This window comes from Xyrauchen texanus, chromosome 38, assembly GCF_025860055.1.
Source record: "Xyrauchen texanus isolate HMW12.3.18 chromosome 38, RBS_HiC_50CHRs, whole genome shotgun sequence".
In the NCBI taxonomy this organism is placed as follows: Eukaryota; Metazoa; Chordata; class Actinopteri; order Cypriniformes; family Catostomidae; genus Xyrauchen; species Xyrauchen texanus.
In genome coordinates, this window is record NC_068313.1 from 21,697,963 (window position 1) to 21,720,295 (window position 22,333).

General features: G+C 43.9%; 1 protein-coding gene across 1 annotated transcript in view; it reads left to right on the forward strand.

Moving 5' to 3' along the window:
- Positions 1 to 22,333, forward strand: part of LOC127632213 (seizure protein 6 homolog) — a 346,945-nt gene that overhangs the window by 142,207 nt on the left and 182,405 nt on the right. The window lies entirely within an intron of this gene.

The window sequence follows — 22,333 nt, forward strand, 5'->3', positions numbered from 1 at the left end:
TTATTTTATATTTATATTTTTTCATTCTTGACAAGTTTAACATATTCGGATACAAAATCCAAGGAAATTGCAGAACTATTCGAGTGCAGACAGTGTTGCGGTCTGCATTCCTATCCCTGGTTTGAAGAGAAATTGGGTCTTGTTTTTCTGTTTTGCCTTCTCAGAGTAATGAGATAATGATGGCTGGAAATTAGAGTCTAATGCCATTCAACGTCTCCTCCTGTGTATTGCCTGAAGAGGCTGATTAGCCTGTTTTCAATGGCAAAGTGTTCCAACATTCCATTGAAATGCTGCTAGTGTTTTGTGGAAACCTTTTGTGTAGAAATATAGTGAATGCTGTTTAAACCCAATTCAGAATCTTTGACACCTGCTGGCATTTTAAAACTATTGCCTAAAATGTATAAAAACTAATATGTACATGTAATCAGTGGTGTAGCTAGACCCTGGCTGATAAGGCTGAAGCCCCAGATCTTTTGTTATTAGCATTGAATATTTTTTTGTAGAAAACAAAATGTATGGCTTAATGTCCATTACATCAGGTTACAAAAGCAACAAGGTAGGCTGCAATTCTGGCTTCTAATTTAAATTAATTCAAATCAGTGAGTCCAACCTGCATTAATTGACAGTTCGCACTTTGACTGCTGTTCATGCTCAAGTAAGATGAATAGTTACGAACGCCTCCTGTGGGAGCTTTCTATTTTCTCTCACAGGGGTGCATCTTTTCTGTATCAGATGCATTGAAAAAATTATTACATTCTTTTTCAGTGTGGGAAAATAACCTGGATCTCCCACTCAACTGACACAATGTGCTTCCAGTTGCCCCACAGGGGAAGGTAAACACATTTGAACCGATGCAAAAATGTTTGAAGGGAGATGCTGCTTGTCAGTAACTTGTACAAGGTACTGGAACATTCAGAGCCAACATTCTGACTTCCCGTGTGATCATGTTGTGTGGATAACATTGCTCAGTTAATTTGTACTTGGATAAATATGACTCTAAAAGAGGTCTTTTTCTCAGGATAAAAATCTGAGTCACAGGAGACTGAGGAGCAGGAGATAGTGTGTAATGTCTGCACCACTAGCATCATCAAATGGATTCAATAAAAAGTCCCCCATCTTCCATTGGTTATACATACAGAAAGTCCTGCCCCACACTAACGCCATTAGTTGAACCAGTGTCGCTTTGTCAGCCTGGAATGGGCTGCACAAACTAGCAGATGAATGTATTTTAATAGCATAATAGAGACACAAGATTTTTAACATAAAAAAATTACACACATCTTAAAACAATAGTTAATGATAATTACAATTAAAGATGTTTCATTTGTTAATTAAAATGGTAGCATACCATGTTAACAAAATTCAGACCATTGGCTTTAAAACAAGTACTGTAATTATTATGGCAGTTACATGTGGAAAAACTTTATTAGACATCAGATTCCTCTGTTTAATGCAATGCAATAAATTCCTGAGCACACAGATGACAAGGATTGGATGCCGAGAGCAGTGACTCCCAATTGGCAGTGTATATAAAACACAGGGGAGTATCTCTCAGTCTTGCTGGCACTGGCAAATAAAGATGAAATTAAATGAAAGTATGTCTGGATTAAAGCTTGTTAAGGGAAGAAGAGCCTTAATTGCTCTGTCTTTGTACAGCCCCACAAAGACTCAGCATTGCTAATCTGTTGCTCAAGGGTGAATGTTTTCTGCATCCAAACAAAAGGCTGTTATTAAACAGGAAGACTGAAGACCTGTGTTTCAGGAAGGGTCAACATGAATTGGAACAAAATTCTCTTAGGTGTATAAGGAGACACAATAGCTGATTGAATTGGGATGAAGTTTTTTTTGTTAGAATGAAAGGGGGCCATTAATCATTGATGTTTGGTTTGTTTTTATGCTCATCCTTTGATTGGTCAGGGGGTGTAAATAGGGCATCTTTGTTATTAAAGGCATAGTTTGACCAAAAAATGAAAAATCTGTCATTATTTACTCCTCATGTTGTTCCCAAACCATATGACTTTGACATGGAACACAAACAGTCACAATATTATTGATTGACAGTCTCTGGCACCATTCACAGGCATCTTTTTCTATACAATTAAAGTGAATGGTTTTTATGCCTAGCATCAACAGAAGAAAGACAGTCATATGGGTTTGACATGAGGATGAGTAAATGAATTTATGTCCTAGGAAGAGTTGGATTGTCTGTTTAAATGAACTTGAACTTTAAAGAATATAAAAAGCATGTTCAAATTCTTGAATTTTTGAAATATTAAATTGGTGATTGGTGAAGTGAAGGATGAAACAGATATATCATATCGATGAAACACATAAATTAGACAATAAACCAGAAGGAGACAAGTCTGCTTTTGGTTGTACTTTATTCTTAAAAACTTTAACTTGACTGGATCTGTGCATTAAAATGCTGTACTGATCATCCAGTTTCTACATTCGAAAATTGCTGGATTGACTCCTACAAACCCCTCTTAGGCCCTCATGGCCAACTCTAGAGGGCTTATTTTTTAAATTATGCACCACCAGAGCAAATCCCATTTTCCGTCTGTTACCCCATCCATACCTACATTCAGCCGCACTGAGTCAGGCTCTTTTCTCTTTTCCCTTTAAGCTTTCTCAGAAAGAGTTATTTGTCTTGTATGCTAATGATGCTCATTGACAGAGGTGTGTGCAAGAGCAAGGGCATAGATTTGGCTTGAACATTGGTTTTGATTAGTGCTGTGAGGACAGCTATGGTTTGCGTTTTTATCAGGTCAGTGAGCTCAGCCAGACTCTTCAACTCCTTGACAGTTTGTTTATGCCTATTTAGGTTGCACATCAAATTTTCACCATGATCTCATCAAGGCAGCTGTGTGACATAATGTGACATATTGAGGGCTTGTACCTCAAAATGATGTCTGATGCTGATATCTTATATTCTGGTTCCTTTGTTGCATCAGTTGCGATTTTAGTCTGCTAGATGTGTCTACTCTAGGTTGGCATTGATGACTATAATGTTACTAGCTTCATAATGATGTTAAAATGCCTGTGAAAAGTCTGCCCTGTTGCAAAATTAAAAAAGTTTAGTGGGCCGTTCAGACAGAACACATTCTTGCGTTAAAAAACAATAAGCAGCACAACAAATAGAACAGAAAGCAGGTGTCTCGAGATGTGTTCATCCATCTAGCACATGTTTACTTAGGGAAACAAATGAGAAACAATGTGGATAATGCAAAAAAAAGTGTGTTTGGTGTGAATGGAATGTGGTTAGCTTGTCCTCTAAACTGTCCAAGCTGTTTGGCTGGTCTGTTTAGCTGGTCTGTTTTTGGTCACTTGGTCATCTGGTCAACCTGGAAAACCTGCTGGCTGACCAGCTGAAAACTAGTTTAACAAGGCTGTGAGACCATAAACTAGACTAAGACCCGCATACCACCTTTTAAGCTGTTTGTTTTTAGGAGGGCTCACAAAGACTGGAACTGGTGAGAGTCACTAACTCAAACATTTACCATTTTCTTCCTTAATGCACACATGTATAAAAAAAAAAAGATATTAATTGAATAATTAATTATATTTACATTTCTATAATGAGTAATTTAATGAGTAAGCAGACACTTTTTTTCCAAAGCGACTTGTTAACATGTCAGCAATTGCCTGTAGTAATAATTTATTAGGTATATTTATTTTTTTTAAAAAGTCCAAAAACTATAAAATTGTTTCTAATATACTGTACCATGAATGAAATCTGGAAAAATTAAAGCATTTGAACATTTGCGTCTGTAAAATTTTGATGTAGAAGACATTATCATTCAACCAGTCGAGGCGCTGTCCTACATGCATACACTTTGAAGCTAGAAATTTGCAGAAGGCAATGAAAATGTCTGCAGTGTGGAGCTACTTCAACATTTCAAAAAAGGACAGCAAAAACACTATTTTAAATGAGTGTTTTGCTGTGGGGGTAATGCGGTTAAGACTTTCAGCATCTCAGATTCAATTTGCCACCAAAACAAGACGGAGGATTAACTCTAGACACATCGCTGTTTACACCTGGTTGGCTAAATGCGTCTCCTGTGACCACTTGTGTTTGGATTTGGAGGGGAGAGACTCTGTTTCATGACAACATACATCAATCACTGTGTCAGTGTTTCTCCCAGATACATCTGAAATTTAATCCAAGCACAAAAGCAACATTTCAAGCAGAATTGTCTTCTTTTTTTTTTTTTTTGTGGAATACCTCTATTAACCTGAGCTACAGATGTTCATGGTTCTCATAATGCATGTTGATCTGTGAAGTTTTCATGCTTGTGTATACAGTTCCCCTTCTGTCGCTCTCTCCACGTTGTGTCAGAGAAGCGACACTAGGGGTCTCTCTTGAGCGCCAATATTCACCTCTGAACTACGAAAAAAGGCCAATGAGAGTTGGCAACCAGTATTTGCATGTCCCGCCCCCGGACATACGGGTATTTAAGCGGCGCAAATACGGGAGTTCATTCAGAAAATTTCTTCGGAGCCGATGGTCGTGTCTGCAACTGCTGCATACTACACACCGAGTTCCTGTCATCCCTCTGCTGCATAACTGTTGGATTCCACGGCGCACAACAGCAGCTTTCTCCTGTTTGCACGGCTGTGCATTCCTGCCCCTGGGCATCGACAGTGCAGATTTAAAAACTCTCACGAGTTTTTTCCCTAAAAGAGTGATTTTATTTAAAAGAGTAATTTCCTCTAAAAGAGCAAAACACAGCGGCGTTGAGCGTCCTTTTAAGGACGCGTCTTTATAAAGATGCCCTTCCGCCCTTGTGTTGTTTCTGGATCGCGGTAGAGTGCTCTCCGCTTCCGGCGGCCACAGGCGCTGTCTCGTGTGTCTGGGTAGCGATCACACCGAGGCTGCGTTTGTGGATGGTTCAAGTTCTCACTGCGAGAACATGACCATGACAACGTTGCGGTCGCGGCTTGCTTACAACCGTGAGCAAGCCACTCCAGCCGCCCCCCGTATTGCTCCTTCTTCCCACGGGATTGAGGACGATGCGGCTGGCGATGGAGGCGATTTGGGGATGGCTGCGGGTGCAGCTCCGCCGGGTACGCCCCCTCGGACCACCCGCGCCCCAGCACGCTCGTTGATTCCCGTCCGTGCTCGAGGCGGCGGCGACTCGCCTCACAGCAAGTCAGCTGACCCTCTTGCGATGGAAGCCGATGAGCTCACCGCGACATCGGAGGGCACGGCATCTGATGCAGAGGACTCCCCTGGGCTGCCGCCTTCGGGCTTGCACGCCCAGGCTGAGGCTGATGCAAAGATGTCCGACATGCTTTCCCGGGCAGCCAACAGCGTGGGCTTGGAATGGAACCCTCCATCCTCCCCACAGCCATCACGGCTGGATGACTGGTTCCTGGGGTCTGCGTGCCGCTCACAGCCTCGCCCCCCCCGGTTCCGTTTTTCCCGGAAGTGCATGACGAGCTGACGTCTTCGTGGAGAGCACCCCTCTCCACTTGTCACACCACCACAGGCTCGTCCACCCTCACCACCCTCGATGGCGGAGCGCGCCAAGGGTACGCGGCGATTCCCCAGGTGGATAGGGCGGTTGCGATCCATCTATGCCCCGGTACCCATACCACCTGGCGAGGTCGCCCCGTACTCCCTTCCCGGACCTGTAGAGCAACCTCCTCGCTGACAGCGAAGGCCTACAGCGCCACTGGACGCGCCGCTTCCGCCCTGCATGCCATGGCTCTCCTGCAGGTCCACCAAGCCAAGGCACTTCGCAACATGCACAGGGGTGGCCCTGATCCCGACACGCTGCAGGAACTGCGCTCAGCGACCGACCTCACCCTGAGAGCAACGAAGGTCACAGCGCAAGCGCTCGGGCAGGCGATGGCCACGCTAGTGGTCCAGGAATGTCAACTGTGGCTGAACATGGTCGAGATGCGTGAAGCCGACAAGACTCTCTTCCTCAACGCCCCTGTCTCCCAGTTCGGCCTCTTCGGCGACACCGTCGAGGACTTTGCCCAGCAGTTCTCCACGGTAAAGAAGCAGACGGAGGCCATCTCTCACATCATGCCTCGCCGCAAGCCTGCCGCCACGGCCCATGCCCCGTCTGCTCGCCGAGGGCGTCCTCCCGCTGACCAGAAGACAAGCTCCTGCTCCGCCTCAACCCGGGCCCAGCTCTCAGCCCCAGCGTTGAGCAAACCGCGGGAAGCGCCGCCCCTGTCTCACGGACCCCTCGAGGACCCGGAAGGCTCCCAGGCGCTCCTGAGACAACGCACCCAGAGTCCAATAAGTTAGCTCGGAGGTGGTAAGACCGCTCCGTCCCACGGTGGAGGGCCGGAAGAGAATCCTTTGTTTTTCATTTGCCGCACCCCTTAACGGGGGCTGCGGTACCCAAATTCTCAATAAAAGAGCTATTTCCTTTGTCTCTGGGGCATATGGCCCGCAAATGCCGTTCTCACGGCACTCTGCTTTCAGACCTGAACAGTCCTGGCTCCATGGACGCGGTGTCCCCGCCTTCAGCCCCACTACTGTTCCCCGGCCGGCCGGTTCAGACGAGTCCAGAGGACGCCAGCATCAGACCTCCTCCTCAGTCACGAACCCGCCCCCTGCCGGGTGCGCGGAGCAAGGTAAGTGCTTTGAGTTTATTCTCAGCACCAGAGCCTCGGGATGCCACGTTGCCTCCCGACGCCACGTTACCTGTTCCGCACCGCTGCGAAGCCCCGCCGGGTACGCCCAAAAAACCCGTCCCTTTGGTGCCCCTAGCACGGAGTTTAGAGGCGTGGCTTTCACTGCCCAACCCGTTGGCTGCACCGGACCATTCGACTCGGTTACGCAATTCAGTTTGCCAGGTCTCCGCCCCCCCTTCGTGGGCGTACATTTTTCCGCAGTACACGGCCAACATGCCCATTCCCTGCGCGAAGAAATCGCCTCCCTTCTATCAAAGGACGGCGGCTTACGACCGATCTTGGACCTGCGAGTTTTCAATCGGACCTTGTCCAAACTCCCGTTCAAAATGCTCACCCAGAAACAAATTCTATCTGGCGTCCGGCATCTAGATTGGTTCGCAGCGGTAGACCTGAAGGACGCGTACTTCCACGTCTCAATTTGCCCTCGACATCGACCCTTCCTACGGTTCGCGTTCGACGGTCAGGCATATCAGTACAAAGTCCTCCCCTTCGGCCTGTCTCTGTCCCCTCGCGTCTTCACGAAAGTCGCAGAGGCAGCTCTTGCCCCGCTCCGAGTAGCCGGCATACGCATACTCAATTACCTCGACGACTGGCTCATACTGGCTCACTCTCGAGAGTTACTATGCGCACACAGAGACCAGGTGCTCAGGCACCTAGCCGTTTGGGGCTTCAGGTCAACTGGGAAAAGAGCAAGCTCTCCCCGGCTGTCTCAATGACAGCACGTCTCTCCAACGAGCGTGCTCAGTCAGTGCTGAAATGTCTCGCTTCCTTCAAGCCAGGTGCCGTGGTCCCGCTAAAACGTTTCCAACAGCTCCTGGGGCATATGGCATCCTCCGCGGTGGCCGCGCCGCTGGGGTCGATGCATATGAGACCACTTCAGCACTGGCTCCGGACTCGAGTCCCGAGACGAGCATGGCGCCGCGGCACGCACAACGTAAATGTTACCTCTGCCTGCCGCCAGACCTTCAAACCCTGGACAGACCTTTGCTTTCTAAGGGCTGGAGTACCCTTGCAGCAGGTGTCCCGACGCGTTCTGGTCACGACCGACGCCTCCAAATTGGGTTGGGGCGCCGTGTGCAACAGGCGCGCAGCTTCAGGCCGGTGGAACCGAGGCCCGCTGCGCTGGCACATCAACTGCCTAGAGCTGCTGGCTGTTTTTCTGGCCCTGCAGAAGTTTCTTCCGTTAATTCGGCACAAACACGTCTTAGTCAGGACAGACAGCACCACGGTCGTAGCCTACATAAACCGCCAAGGCGGAGTACGCTCCCTCCACATGTCACAGCTCGCCCGTCGTCTCCTCCTATGGAGTCAGCAGCGACTGGAGTCACTGCGCGCCACTCACATCCCCGGCAACCTCAATGTGATGGTGGACGTGCTGTCAAGACAAAGCTTGCCTGGCGGAGAGTGGAGACTCCACCCCCAGTCGGTCCAGCTGATTTGGGACTGGTTCGGCAAGGCCCGGGTAGACCTGTTTGCCTCCCAAGAAACCTCCCACTGCCCACTCTGGTATGTCCGGACAGAGGCTCCCCTCGGGGCAGATGCGCTGGCACACAGCTGGCCCACGGGGCTGCGCAAGTATGCATTTCCCCCAGTGAGCCTTCTTGCACAGGTGCTATGCAAGGTCAGGGAGGACGAGGAGCAAGTCACTCTGGTAGCCCCCTACTGGCCTACCTGGACTTGGTTTTCGGACCTCACACTCCTCACGACAGCCCCTCCCTGGCGAATTCCCCTGAGGAAGGACCTTCTTTCTCAGGGACGGGGCACGCTCTGGCACCCGCACCCAGACCTCTGGAACCTCCACGTCTGGCCCCTGGACGGGATGCGGAAGATCTAGCCGGTCTACCATCTTGTGTCGTAGATATAATCAATCAAGCCAGAGCCCCCTCTACCAGGCATCTTTATGCCCTAAAGTGGCGTCTGTTCGCGGACTGGTGTTCTTCCCGAGCCGAAGACCCGCAGAAGTGCGCAGTTAGGTCAGTGCTCGTGTTTCTTCAGGAGAGGCTGGAGAGGAGGCTGTCCCCCTCCACCCTCAAGGTGTATGTCGCTGCTGTCGCGGCCCACCACAACACGGTAGACGGAAAGTCTCTTGGTAAGCACGACTTAATCGTCAGGTTCCTAAAAGGTGCCCGGAGGATAGCTCCCTCCCGGCCTAACCTGTTCCCCTCCTGGGATCTCTCGGTCATCCTTACGGGACTCCAGAGACCCCCCTTCAAGCCACTTGACTCAGTTGGACTCAGGGCCCTCTCTCTCAAGACCGCCCTGCTGATCGCGCTCGCTTCCATCAAGAGGGTCGGGGACCTGCATGCGTTCTCTGTTAGCGACGCTTGCCTGGAGTTCGGTCCGGCAGACACGTTTGTGATCCTAATGTGCCCAAGGTTCCTACCACACCCTTCAGGGATCAGGTAGTGAACCTGCAAGCGCTGCCCTGGGAGGAGGCAGATCCAGCCCTTTCACTGCTGTGTCCAGTACGTGCCTTACATATCTACCTGGACCGCACACAGAGCACTAGACGCTCTGAGCAGCTCTTCGTCTGCTTTGGGGGACAGCAGAAAGGGAATGCTGTCTCCAAGCAGAGACTCGCCCACTGGGTTGACGACGCCATTTCCCTGGCTTATCACACCCAGGCCGTGCCCCCCCCTTTGCGGGTCCGAGCCCACTCCACCAGGAGTGTTGCGTCCTCATGGGCACTGGCTAGGGGCACTGCCCTGGCAGACATTTGTAGAGCAGCGGGCTGGGCAACACCGAACACTTTCGCGAGATTCTACAATCTCCGAGTTGAGTCAGTATCGTCCCGTGTTCTCTCAGGTACCGAGCCCGTAGAACTCGGTGGCACGCCCACGATCTGACCGGGTGAATCGCTTGCATCTAGCGCCCTTCCCCCTAACCAGGGGAAACAGTGCGCCTTCATTCCCAGGAGATCTCAGGTTTGGGACACTGGTTGATTCCTCCCTAGCCCTCGTGGGTCGCAGTTCAGCGGAGGAACTCGCCGACCCAAGCCACTGCGGGTAACACAAGCTACCATGCACTGGTATAGGTGCTCCACAGGTAAGGCCTCCTTCGGACTCCCCCTGTGTGTAACGCCACGGTTCTGTCCCCTCTGGCGAGTGGACTCCCGTGCTTCCCTTAGGCAGTCATGGCTGCCTCGTTTGCCGTGCTGTATGTTCCCCCCTCTATAGGCTGGATCCACCACCGCACCGACTTTTCCACATAGGCCCTAAGTCAGGCCGCTGATGGTTTTGCCACTTAAACTTGCCTCCCCTCTCGGGTAGGCATGGCCTCCGCAGGGTCTTCTCCGCCCTGAATAAGGGCTAAGACCCCCTTTCCTCAATGCGTGTAAGGGCCCCGGCCTAAGTTGCTCTATGCGAGAAACATAGAGAGAAAAGAGGCCCGGCCAGGCTTGGCCCGTTCCCAGGTTGGCGGCCAGCACCTTGTTCCCCCCTCCAGGGTAAGGATAAGGAATCCTGATGGCTTAAATGGGGCATTGGGGAAGGGTACGTGCAGCCTGATACAGTTGGTCGTCCTGCACGTAAAGATACCTGCTCGCTCCTGTATCAGCAGTTCACATACACGGCTCAGCGCGTGGCGCTTTTATAAGTGGACCCCTAGTGTCGCTTCTCTGACACAACGTGGAGAGAGCGACAGAAGGGGAACGTCTAGGTTACGTATGTAACCTCCGTTCCCTGATGGAGGGAACGAGACGTTGTGTCTCCCCTGCCACGTCGCTGAGCCGAGCCACTGTTGTGGCCGGACCATTTCCGGCTCCTCAGAAAAATCCTGAATGAACTCCCGTCTTGTTTTGCAGTGGTAGATTGATGGGTGAGCAGTGGCGCTTCGCTGCTGCCGGTATGCATACAGGGCGAATTCGAATTTACACCTCAGATGTGATGCGATCACATGCGTTTTTGACCACATTTGTATGTGATTTTTATTATTTGATCACAAGATGTTTAAGACACCGTTTAGACCTGAATTTAGCGCTGACCACAAGTGATGAGATCACCAAAAATGCATCTTAATACCAAGTGTAAACGGAGTCTAAAACAACTCATTTAAAGCAGTAACCAAGATTTTTGGTAACATTTTGGTAATTATCCAACAGATTTAGCCAAGATAAGCTCCGAAAAGCTAAAAAGCTTATTTTTGTAAAGAAAAACTTTCCCACTTTTCTGATGAAATAACAAACTTTAGGCTTATGTTCTTAGACAGACAACTGAACTTCTGAGGTTTTCTGAGTTTTGTAAATAATTTATGTTCTTTGAGTGACACAAGTGGGCTTTATTAGAAGATGCAAAATATTAATCCTGTTAGAATGTTCTGATTCGTTATTTGTTCATTTATTGTGTATTTCTTGTAGCCTGTTATGCAGACCAAAAAATCTAATCATTTTATTGTTTCACCATGTTCATTGTTTGTTCATTGTATTGTGTTGTAAGTGTTACAATCGAGTGTGAAGTCTAAGTACTGTGTTTTTCTATAACACCAAACACATCCAATTGGTAATCCACATTGGAAATGACTGAATATTACTACAGCAATATTTGTAGTTTTGTGATTTGTACTTTTTTAATTCAAAATAATTATTTCAAAAGCAAAATGATGAACAGATGACAAAAATTTAAAGTAGTGAATAAGTAACAAAATAATAGAATCTGCTTATAGTATTTTATTAAATTGGTTGAAAATGTCCAAATTGCACATTTCTGCTTAACACCATTTGTCACTTTATACCATGACAGTTGACTTTGACTCTTCACACTGGTTTGTTAATTTTCTTTCCACAAAGTAAAGGGAAGGCAATCAATACTTTGGCAGAGTAGTGCTGTATCTCTCTCTTTCTCTCTTTCGCTCTCTCCGTTTCTCCACTGGGAGAGAATAGGTGATGCCTGCCTGAGTGCATCACTGGCTGCTCTTGGCTGCTGGTCGATAAGCTGCCACTGATAGCAGGTGTCCTTGCATTGGTCTGCCCTTCTTGTTCTTTGTCTCTGGTCATTATGGAGATGTGATAGTGCCCTTTCCACTGTGCTGTGCAAAATGGAAGAAAGGATGGGTGAACAGGACTGGAGGGGCCAGCACTGCTGTTCTGTGCCAGATGGCACAGCATTTAGCCTCAGATGTAGCACACAAGTGAACTTATAGATATCTCGTGAAGACACAAGGGAGAGTGACAGTCAAAGAACAGAGTGATTGTCAGTAGTGTATGTGACTCTAAATCATGGATCAAGACAGAGAACAAGGGAGTCTTGAGAGCTGTGATACATATAAACTGGCGGCAAAAAGTTTGGAAACATTTACAGATTTTGCTGTTTGCTACATTACTGGTGTAAAAAAACAGCACCATCACTATTTGAAAAAAAGTCATTTTTGATAAAATATAGACAGGCCAAATTTCCAGCAGTCATCACTCAACACATTATCCTTGAGTAATCATGCTAAATTGCTAATTTGGTAATAGAAAATCACTTGCCATTATATCAAACACAGTTGAAAGCTAACTGGTTTGTGAAATGAAGCTTAACATTGTCTTTGTGTTTGTTTTTGAGTTGCCACAGTATGCAACAGACTGGCATGTCTTAAGATCGATATTAGGTCAAAAATGGCAAAAAAAGAAACTTCGTTCTCTAGAAACTCATCAGTCAAATTTGAAATTGCCCCCAAAAAACTGAAAATTTCATACAAAGGTGTACACTACAGTCTTCAAAGACAATGGATAACTGACTCAAACAAGGACAGACAAAAAGAAAAGGTTAGCGTGGGCAAAGAAACAGACATTGGACAACAGATAATTGGAAAAGAGTGTTATGGATCTTCACCCCATTGAGCATTTGTGGGATCAGCTAGACTGTAAAATGTGTGAGAAGTGCCCAACAAGACAGCACATCTATGTGTTGTGCTAAAAGTGCTACAGGTGTGTGGAGTGAAACGTCACCTGAGTATCTGGACAAACTGACAGCTAGAATATTAAGGATCTGTAAAGCTGTCATTGCTGCACGTGGAGGATTTTTTATGAGAACTATTTGAATTAGTTATGAAAATTTTCTTCAAATTGTAATAGTAATTTTTCGTGTTATTAATGTCCTGACTATACATTGTGATCAATTGAATGCCACTTTGGTGAATAAAAAATACCAATTTCTTTCCATAAGTGCAAAATCTGTACATTATTCCAAACTTCTGGCTGCCAGTGTTGATTTATAGCTGAAAGATATGAGATGTATCCATACTTGTGCTACATGGTAAACCTTGGCTGTGTCACAATGGCTTATAATTCAAAAAGGTTTAGTTCTTTGTAGAATAAATTCATAATAACAAACAAATAAAATATCTAAGTTTCAAACCATCAAAGTTTAGCCTGTTAGCTTCTGCTGGTAGATGTCCTAACTACACCATCTGGAAGAATTATTCTCCATTGGTGATCACTGAAAGTATAAAAAGTGGTCATTCAAAAGATTTGTATGCTGATGAAAAGTTATTTGTATTTGTATTTTTTTTGCAAGAATAATTAAAAACCAAAATATTTCATTATATAATAGTAGATATATATAAAAAATAGGGTTTGGGGGTTTGGGTGCTCTTTATATTTCACTCAAAATGGAAAATTATGTCATAATTTTTTTACACTAATGTTGCTCCAAAACCTATGACATTTCTGTCTTCTGTAAAAGACAAATGGAAATGTTAGGCAGAATGTTTTCGACAAATATTCACCATTCACCATACATTTTCTTTAAATGGAATTCTTCAAAATGTATCCCCAGAAAGCCATACAGCTCGGGAAAAACATGAGGGTGGATACGCGCCATTGAGAATAATAATAATTCTAATACTGTTTAAAGCTTTCTCCAGGAATTACAGACATCCTTGTTTCACACCTCTGTGTATTAAAACAATGCAGTGATCATGCAGTGATCAAGCAATTAGGACTACATCTACATTAATATGGATACAACAAAGTTTTCATTTTCAAAATGCACTCCTTCCACACTGCTCTTTCCAAACATTTTCTAAATGTTGCTTGTCTACACTGAAACATATGAAAACGCTTAAATTCCCTTATTGCTCATGCGAAAAAACTGAAAAGCAATTGTCCTCGTGTTCTGTTGCTAAACACCATTTCCAAGTAAACATCCTATTGCCTTTGAAGGAATGCAATGTGAACAGTGCTACTATAACATGAGTCTCCATCTTGAATGCTCTAGTTGAATGGATGACATGACTGCGCCACATGACAACAAAGACGTTATTGTTTTTAGATATGTCCATTTTCCTAGTTCACACTGCAGTGTGAAGACAGCATTTTCAAATTTATCCAATTGAGAGAGCATTTTCAAAAAGCTCAGTTTTCCTGACAAAAACGCCATCTCAGTGTGGATGGAAGAGAAAAAGATTAGTTTTCAAATGAAAACATATTAGTGTGGACGTGGCCTAGGATACACACAGTTTCCATAATGTTTACTATTAGATTTTCAAAGAGCCTTGGGAAGAATCTTGTGCTTGCTTTACTTCCATCAGAATGCAATGATTCAGATACACTCAGTTACTTGAGAGACTCAGCAATCACTATTACTTTCAACATGCATCCAACAACACATTATTTCATTGCCCAATTCACAAAAGGTCCTTCTCAAGGCAGACATGAAAGCAGCTTTAAAAAACAGCTTGTTTCATCACAATTTTAAAGCAATCTGATGTAAACTACTGGAGCAGTCACAGTGCTAACAGAAGAAAACAGAAAATACCCAAACTGAGTCTAGGGAATGCCATTGACAGACAAGTTATTTTTCACCTTCCTAGTCTCAGTGTAGACATCAGGCACCCAGTAGAATGCTATGGAGGATGTGTTTTCTTAGACCTTTTAATGCACTGATTACTTTATCATCATATTTTATTTGTATTGGGAGACTGTGTGCCTTCTTTGTGCATTGTAGGTACTGAAAATGGCCTTTGTTATTTTTGATGAATTGTGAGAGATGTCAAACCAACTCAGTGTGCTTTGTCTGGTAACTTGGATTGCTCTCTATTGTGACAGAATAGGGCTAAAAGAGAACACTTTCTCAGCCAGCTTGAAGTTTCAAAAGGGCCTTTGAATTATGTGTGACGGGGCTGAAGATAATGAATGGTGTTGGAACGTGTCAGAGCAATGCTGCAGGATTTGTCAGGCTGGTGCCACACTGAAAAACATTTACATTGTCATTGTTAATTAAAATATCTGTGCATGTGGGTTTATTTTGTGTGTGTTTGTGTGTATGGGTTTCTAGATGTATGCTTTGCTGGCATTACTTTAGAATGGTGATGTGTTATCCAGAGTGTTCTACTTCCATGACGTTCAGTTTCAATGTTTGTTATAAATGTGTGCAAATGATGGTGCTGTGTGAAAGACAGTTTGATCACCCACAGTATAATATGCTTACTTTAAGAAATTGGAATGAAGTGATGTGTTTTGACATTTAGGTCATGTTTTTGTCTAAAGTACATATGTTAAGAAACTATAAATACATTCATATATTTGAGAAATTATTTTAAATTGTAACTACTTGGGCATGGTAAGACAGATATTATAGTTAAGTGCTTTTTAAGAGACGCTACAGTATATTGTGTGTGTGAAAATGGAGTTAAAAAAATACAGTTTTTGTGTGTGATGACCACACAGTGTGTATGAACCAAATGCTGTGGAAGCGATTACTCAGCTCCCAGCCTTTCAGTGCGTGCATGCTCTCTCCATATAATTGGAGTCTGCTAGCTGCACATGGCCAGCTCGCTGTCATTCAAATAGATTCATTATGAAGCATTGTGTCTGTGGAGTGTATGTGGTGAACTGTGAGTGGGGAAGACACGAATCAAAGAAAATCAATTTAGTGGGTGATGAAGCCCCCTCATTTCACTACTCCCCCTAATTTCCCTCATGCTCTCTGAAAAGGCTCATCAGAACTGGAATTAAATTTTTTTTTTCAAGCTTCCTCTGAGGATAAAGAGAGTTGTTTTGTATGTGTGTGTGTGTGGGTGGGTGTAAACAGATGTAAACAGATGCATTTACTTATACATGGATCTAAATCAGTAGGACATATCCTTAAATAACCTACATTATGAAAATGTGAGTTTTGTTACTATTTGTGCCTATTTGTATATATGCAAGTGTACTCCTAAATATTGACATACTTTCAGAAAACAGACCAAAAATTGTTGTGACTTGTCTCATACTTAGTAAATAAGCTATTTATTTTTCACAGCTGTGATGTGAGCCAAAGGCTATTGGCAATTTAAAAAAAGAAAGAAAGAAAGAAAGAAAGAAAGAAAGAAAGAAAGAAAGAAAGAAAGAAAGAAAGAAAGAAATGAAAAGCCATTCGATATGTCCCAGCCCAACTTCTTTTTAAATGTTAACACAGATTAAAATAAAACGAGTTTGTTATAACATTTAATAGGGCTCATGTTTTCTCTATGTTCTGAAAAGCCTTTATGGAATTGTTTATTTTTATACATGAAATAAATAGCTTTTTTTATTATTTTGGAAAACAACAACAACTGTAGTCCGATCTTTATTTATTCAGTAGAGAAAATGTTGGGACAAATAGTGCTTTTAGTCCTTTCTAAAAACCATTCCTCCACGAAAAGAAAATGCTCAGAAATGTAATTAGCTCCATTTATTTAGAATTCTGGGGTTTGTTCAAGATAAGCCCATTTTTAGTTACAATTTTTGAAATGCTCAATGATAAACATCAAAGTGCCTCTCTTGAGGCAGTTCCCCATCACTCAGTGTCAACCTTTGTGTTTCCCCTTGTTTTGACTCCTGACATTGGCTGAAAGAAGAAGGTAGAGAGAGATAGATAGAAAGAGAAAGGAAGAGAGAGCTCGGAACTCGGTAACGCGGCACAACCGACCGGGTGTTCCGCTTGCACACAGCACCCTTCACCATGTTGATCCAGTGTGCCTTCTATCCCAGGTTAGCCTCTAAGCGTTACTCCATGGATGTTCTCCTCCCTAGCCTTCTGGCCTGCGAATTCAGTGGAGCAATTCGCGGCCAGACCCACTACGAGTCACAGGTGCTCTGTACTGGGGTCGGGCTCCACGGGCTTAGTTCCCTTTTCAGGCAAACTCCCTGTGATGTATATCCTCTGTCGGCGGACCCGTGTTTCCCTTGGACAGCCCCGCTGCCCCGGTCGCAGTGCTTGTAGAGTCCCCTCTCATTGGGCTGGACCTACCACCGCGCCATTTCCCACATATGGCTTCACAACCTTCGTGGCGTGTTTGCTACATGTTACCTCCACCTAGACTGGGCAGGATGTGGCCTATGCAGGGTCTTGAAAGAATAGGACCGGGAAAGAGCGCCTTCCCCGATGCATTTCATAGCGTTAAGATATTCCCAGCCGCTTCACATGAGAGACATAGTGAGAGAAAAGGCGTGGCTGCCGGGCTTGCTCCCATGCCAGTCATGTAGCTCCCATGCTAGTCATGTAGCGCCTGTACCCCCCCCAAGGGTGCGGGGAACCTGAGGTCTGTATGTGACACCACTTTGGGGGCATTGGGGAGGGCTATGTGCAGCCGACACAGTTGCCTCTAGCACGCAGTAGCCTGCTTGCACCTGTCTCGACAGTTCACGTAACACGGTCGTGCGTGGCGTTTTTTACATGGGACCCCTTGTGTCACTTCATTCAACACAACGTCGAGTGAGTGACAGAAGGGGAATGTCATGATTACTTTTGTAACCTCCGTTCCCCGAGGGAAGGAATGAGACATTGTGTCCCTCCTGCCACAGCACTAGACCTACCACTGTAAATGGCCGTTCCTTATTTTCGGCTCCTCAGTGCAACATCCTGACTGGCACTCGCTGCCACGCTTCCCTTTATACCCTTATGTCCGGGGCGGGGCATGCAAATCCTGTCTTCCAACTTGACATTGACCTTTTCTCAGGTTCAGAGGTACGTTTGGCGTCCCAGGAAGACCCCTTGTGTCACTTCATTTGACACAACATCTCGTTCCTTCCCTCGGGAATGGAGGTTACAATAGTAACTTAAGTTACAATAGTAAGTTATAATTTACCAATGTCTTGTAAAAATGCGCTATTTGCTTTTAGCCATTATTAATTTATACGGCAAGTGATAGTGTCTAATTTCGCTCAATTATTGAGATAAAGCGAGTAATATTTGGCTGGTCATTTGATCTCAATATGCCAGCGCTTGTGGTGAGACACCCAACACCAACAAATGTAGGTAGAACAAATATAAAAATATACAACTGATTTAAAGTTGTTGATTAGAAGTATAGAATCAGTGGACCCTATTTTAAGTGCGCTAGCGCTAAGCGCAATGCTATGCCATAAATCATAAGCACAATGTCAATAGGCATGGCCATGAAGTTTTGGTATTTTCGCTAAGTCTAGGAAAAGTGTGTTCGGCAATGTGCCGATAGACTGGGTCGATTGCAATTTAATTTGGACGCTCTTCTTATTACAGTATTTAGTAATTTCCCTAAATGGATTTAATGGGTTTTAATTAGTTTTTCCACTATATTTATAGAGTTTGGACATGATCTTTATTACCACCTGCTGGTGAAATCTCCAAACTGCAAATACAGGAACTGAGTTTATACTTTGCGCTGAAATAAGATGTAGTTTTAATAAGTCTTAGCGCAATGAACTATTTCTCAGGGAAATAGCAAATTGCGCCTGGTGCCAATTTATTACCCTTCAACGCACCCACAGTTTGTGAAACACTCCCACCCATGCCCACTTGTGCTCTGCACTAGCACAAAAATTGCGCTTAATATTAGTGATCTCACGAAAATTGTATAAGACATTGTGCACGGTCATAGCATGTATAACTGCGCTTTGCACTCTTACGAAAATGTATGTAGTTCTGTCTTTAATAGTTTATAAGTGAATATATAATTATTGTTAACACTTTTCAATAAGTTTCCAGTTAAAATAAATACAATTGTTCATTGTTAGTTCATAGTGCATTAACTAAAGTTAACTAATACATCTTTTGATTTGAAAAATGTATTAGCATTTGTTGAAATTATTATTATTTTTATTAATGCATTATGTAAAGCAGTGTTCATGTTAACTAATGTTGTTAATTAATGTTAATAAATAGAACCTTATTTTAAAGCGTTGCCCCTTTATTTGCCTAATTTTTTACTTGTTATTTGAATGGGTCCCGGCAGGCTTATTGCGGTGCTGATGTGTTTGTTTCCCTGGTGCATTATTGATGCTGTACACAATGGTGAGGGAATTCTTTGCCTTGCATTCTTTTGCATTTTTTAAAATGTTCTCTATACCTAGAAGCTTGTGGTTTCCTCTCTTTCCATCTATCTCTCCATCTCCCTCTTTCTCACCATCTGTCTGTCTCTTTTTCTTAAAAACATGATACCCACACCCATTTTGCTCTCCTCACTCAGCAGTTATCAAAACTCATTTAGGGCTAGGAAAAAGAAACATCCTGCCAAGGAGACAGAAATATCTTAATCACTGCAAACAGTGCAGAGCAAAATTGAGTTAAGGATTTGCTGAGTGGTGTGTGGATAAACATCATAGAAAAGTGCTGGTCTGCTGCCTGTCAACCTTTACTGTCAAAGTCAAACACACCCTCTTCAAATCTTCTGCCACACAAGCTTGGGGTGATGAGATGAACCAATATCCCTGTGTGTTTTGAAGGGATTTAGATGCCGCCAGTGTGTAGAGTGGCTGAACAAGTGCAGATTCTATTTGATCCTAGAGGAAATACATTAGTATGTATGCAGAACATAGATATTTGTGTAGTGTCCCCTTTCATCTGCCCTGTAAACCTGCAATAAACTTGCAGACCTCAATAAACCCTCTGATGTATGAGACCTGTGTATTTGAGCTCACAATCACCAAACAATCATCCATCAACCTATTGATATAGTGAGACACTGAATGTCTTTGATTCAGACAGATTCACCAATTGTTTTTACTGGTTCTTTAAAGAAAATCACAGTAATCAATTTCTGAGTAGGGTGTCCACGGATACTACTAAAATCACTATTCGGTTATTCTGCACATGCAATAGAGAACTTCTCCTGATCCAAATCTGACGGTACTTGAAAAAAAAAAAAACAGTTCCTTATCCTTCACTCACTCGACATTGTGTCAATATAGTGACACTAGGGGTCACGCTTGGGAGCCAGGAACACTTCTGATATTTGAGAAAAGCCAACGAGAAGTTGTGTCCCTCTTGCCACAACACTGAACTACCCGTTGAAATGGTCGGGACTCTGCCTCGTCTCCTCAGCACAAACCTGAATGAGTGATTGCAAGCCGGCTCCTTTTATACCTGTATAAGTGGCATGCAAATTCCACTTGCCAATTCTCATTGACCTTTTCTCAAATATCAGAGGTGTTTGGGGCTCCCAAGCGTGACCCCTAGTGTCACTATATTGACACAATGTCTCGTTCTCTCCATTAGGGAATGCAGGTTACAACAGTAACCAATGTGTTTTTCCAAGCATGACCAAATATAACAAATTAACTGAATGATACAAACGGTACGGTGCACAAACCTACCTCTTAGTTTACAAACCTCACAAAACTGACACAAATGCTGCAATTTCTTCCTTTGAAGCATGCATTCCTGTGGAGAGCTCCCAGATCTTGCCGCATCTATTAAATCAGTATGGATCAAAACAATTAATCTGTTACACACAAATGTTGCATGACGGTCAGTCTGTAACAAAAGCAGGCAGTGATCTGAGCCATGTAAACTGGAAACGGTCAGGAGATTGCTGCTATCACTGGATAAATTTAAAGCGCTTCATTTGCACTATAATATGTAATTGGCCGCTGTTATTGTCATATACACTGTGTGCTGTATGTACATTAGTTTAGGGAGGATTGCTGGTTCAAGCCCCTCAGAAAGCTTATGATAAAAGCATCTGCTGAACAATGACTTCTAAATTATGCTCTTCTTTACAGATGTTATGTCAGAGGGAGAACTTTTTGTCTAAAATTTGCTTGACATTGCACTTTTCCCTTCAGCTGTTATCTGCAGCTATTCCTTCTGTGTAGTGTTTTGCTCGTGAAGGCTCCTATTTACATAGGAGTTCAGTGAACATACCTATACCAAGTTAAGAGAAAATGCAATAGAGGGTAAAACAAACCTCCTCCACTCCCCCGCTCATTGTGTAAAAGTTTCTAAATCAGACTCATGGTCATTTAAAAGTCAGATCCATCCATTGAAAACAGTATTGTGCAGTAAAGACAGACTGAGATTCTGTTTATACTCTACCAGCACAAATGGAGCAAATCAAACAGGACCTCTTCCCCACAGAAGATCTGACTGTCCTTCCTTAATAAAATGCAACTCTTTGGTCTTGACTAAAGTTTTTTTAGGTGAGCATGAACTTGAAGAGTTGTATGAAGTGCATGAGGTATATGGAAATGCTTTCTGCCAAGAAACATTTTGGGACTTTTTTGGGACTCAACAAAAACAATTCCCTTGACACTGAGGGCGAGTGGCATTTACATGAAAAGAAAAAGTTACACTTTTTTAAACCATTTTAAAGCTGGAAGTCCCAAAATACAACATGTCATTGCCATTGCTTTCATGATGCATTTCCATCAAGCAGGGCGGTTACTATTGTTGGATCATGCTTTTCTGTACCGATCTAGGCTTGTTGTCACGATTACAGTTTCTTCTTCCATTGTGCTGCAAAATCATGATTTTAAATTACTGACTGGGCAAGTGACCAATCGAGAGAAAAAATTAGTTTTCTCTCCTGAATATGGTTAGCTAACCATGTTGAGAAATGCGAGCTGGGAACGGTTCGTAATCGTATCATACCAAACTGTGTTGTAATGGAAATGCCACAAGTACCATTAATCACTGTGCTCAGAAACGTTCGGCTCGACCCACCAAGTTCAGGGTGGAATGGATTAAAAAATATTTCATAATGTTTGGCACATTCATTACATTGAGCATGTCTAATTTAACAACCTTTAAATTTGACATCAGTTTTTTCATAATTAATCATGTAAGGTCACAGCAAAAAAAATTATCATCTAAGTGTTCTAGTAGAAAGATACTTTTGGATTTAGTCTACATATGACTGTATCCTTAATAGATGAGGTTGAGATTAAGGGCTTCTTGCCCTTTTCTTTGCCTCTCATGTGTCATTTGCATGGATCAGAGTAATGCTTTAGCTGTCAATGTGATTTTACCCACAAAGAGGAGTCAGTCTCTCAAAACACACATCACCTCTAAGAGAAACAATGTGCAACTTTGTTCCTGACACATTCGATACAGAGAAAATATTGTTCATCAGTTCCGTTCAATTTGAGATAGCATCCTTTCTCTTCTGAATATTTCTGATTTCCACACCACAATTTGTGATTCCTATTGAAACATTGGCTCATGGGAATGTGCTTCCAATATAGCGAGCTCCAATGTCGGAAGCGGAGAAACAGAAAGAGAGAGCTATTATGGTGCAAATTAAGTATTGTGAAATAAAAACTTTCCCGGTGATCTGGCAGCCTCCAAAAGACTGGCTGATTACTTCTCACCAGGTGTATGTGGGGAGATCCATTTCCCCCACTACAATTCTTAAAACCGCTCATTAAAACAAACTGCCTGATGAAGGTTTGTTCTCATTAATTGGCAAGGGGAGGAGAGAGAGTATTCAAATGAACAATTACGGAGAAGGAGTTTATCTTTTTTCCTCCCTGTGG